Here is a 2899-nt window from a genome sequence, read left to right on the forward strand (position 1 = left end):
TATATATATATATATATATATTTATATACATATATATATATATATATATATGCATACAGAAGAAAAATTCTTATATGCAACTTAAAAACTTACACTGGTAAACATAAAAAGAAAATAACATGACATAAACACGCATAAACACACATACGCGCACACATACATAAACGCACACATACATGTATACACATCAACGTGTATATATATATATATATATATATATATATTATATATTCATACATTATATACATATATATATGTACATATATACATATATATATGTACATATATACATATACACATATATAGGTATATCGCTAATCACATATACATATACGTATATACGTAGACACACACAGACACACACACGTCTTGATCTTTTATTTTTTACTTGTTTTAGTTATTAGACTGCGGTCATGCTGGGGCATTGAAAAATTTCAGTCGAACGTATCTACCCCAGAATTTAAATTTTAAAAGCTTTAGTACTTATTCTATTAGTTTCTTTTGCCGAATTGCTAGGTTACGGGAACCTAAAAACATCAACACCAGTTGTAAAGCGCTGGTAAGAGGCAAACACAAACACAGATACACACACTTATATATACACATATATACATATATATATATATACATATATGTATATATATATATATATACACTTGCCCAAGGTGTCACGCAGTTGGAGTGAATCTGGGGCCATGTTGTCGGGAAGCAAACTTGTGACGACACAGCCACACCAGCGGCTAAAAAAAAAAAAATATCCAGAAAGTCTCTATAGAGAGTCGAACCCTGTACCTCTCGAATTCCGGCTGACCAGTCTGCACCATTAAGCTAAGAGACATACACACACACACACACACACACACAGACACACACACACACACGCGCTCACACACAAATACACAAATATATGTGTGCGTGTGTGTGTATGTGTGTATGTGTGTGTGCGTGCAAACAATACACTCAGTTGTCCAAATATATAATACACATACATACACACACAGAGATGGGTTTGCCTAATGTAGACGTGTACTGCAAAATCGGGGCTGCTGATGTATATATTAATATTATACATTATAAGTTACAGCAAGAGGGAAGTATGACAAAGTGATAGAAATTGCAAAATACTGTTATAAGAGGTGTAACAATAATGTCATTATGGAAAATATACTGAATGAATAGAATTATTATTAACCTAATGTTTTTACTGAGAATTAATGGATTATATGCTGAGTGTGATTGCAGTATAGGATACTGTAACTGTTTCTAAACATTACAAAATAGATGTTGTTATTGTTGTTGTTGTAGTTATTGTTGATAATGTAACAATTGCTTCAGTTGTTATCGTTGGTTATTATTGTTGTGTAAACAGAAATCTGAAAGGTACTAGACTATTCAATTAAAAGTTTCATGCAGGTTTACAAATTCATAATATAAGATGTAAAATATGTAAACTGCGAATAATATTTCATCAATATATTTACTGGCAGGTAAAACAAAAAAAGTATAAAAATTTAAAAAAAAGGAGAAAAGCATTCATTTTATCGAACGTAAATAGATGGAAATAGTTGATATTGAAATTCTAAATTGATATTCGATGGATTCATGCAAATAACCGTATTTCGTAGCAGTAGATCACAATGTTGATTAAAATCTATGAGCAACAGCTTAGAAGGATATAATTTTTCAAACAGTTAACTTCATATTTAGAAATACACCATTACATTTACTCTTTTACTCTTTTGTTTGTCTCAGTCATTTGACTGCGGCCATGCTGGAGCACCGCCTTTGGTCGAACAAATCGACCCCAGGACTTATTCTTTGTAAGCCTACTACTTATTCTATGGGTTCTCTCTTGACGAACCGCTGAGTTACGGGCACGAAAATACACCAACATCGGTTATCAAGCGATGGTTGGGGGGACAGATAGACAGACAGACAGACAGACACACACACACACACACACACACATACACACAAGCACACACGCACACATATTTCAGTTTCTGTCTACCAAATCCACTCACAAGGCTTTGGTCGGCCCGTGGCTATAGTAGAAGACACTTTCCGAAGGCACCACGCAGTGGGACTAAACCTGCAACCATGTGGTTGGTAGGCAAGCTACCTACCATACAGCCACTCCTATACACATGTACTAGAAAGGCGTGACACAGGGATCAAGGGGTTCTATATATTATTTATATTATATATATATATATATATATATATATATATATATACACATATGTATATATGTTTGTGTGTCTGTGTTTATCTGTGTCTGTATTATAAAAGCCTGTCGTATATATATATATATATATATATATATATATATATATATGTGTGTGTGTGTGTGTGTGTATGTGTGTGTGTAAGTATGTGTGTGGCACCTCCACCCAAGAAAACCTAGCATCCACGGACTAGTTTCAGGGCTATTGCTCTCTGTCAGCATGGAGTAGCCTGGCTTTGCTAGATGTTGCTGCTAATCCGTTGTCGAAACCTTATAGAATTCAAAGTGAAAAACATTCACTGATCAACAAAAATAAAAATATTACATTTCTAAATCTCTCAAACAGATAGACCTGAAACTAGTCCGTGGATGGTAGGTTTGCTGAGTGGAAATGCTAATCTCACCTGTTCGAAAGCATAAGGACACAGAACGTTTGTGTCGCGTATAGCCAGCTAGAAACGATGTTTCTTGGGGTTAAATGACAGTCACATTCTTCCCTTTCCAGGGACTGCCACATTATGTTGGCAACAAGCTATCACTATATCGTGCTGCTGATTCTGCACATATCTCTTTGAGAGATTTAGAAATGTAATATTTCTATGTTTGATATGCATGTGTGTATATATATATATATATATATATATATATATATATATATATACATACGAGTGT

This window comes from Octopus bimaculoides, chromosome 8 (assembly GCF_001194135.2).
Source record: "Octopus bimaculoides isolate UCB-OBI-ISO-001 chromosome 8, ASM119413v2, whole genome shotgun sequence".
NCBI classification, from domain to species: domain Eukaryota; kingdom Metazoa; phylum Mollusca; class Cephalopoda; order Octopoda; family Octopodidae; genus Octopus; species Octopus bimaculoides.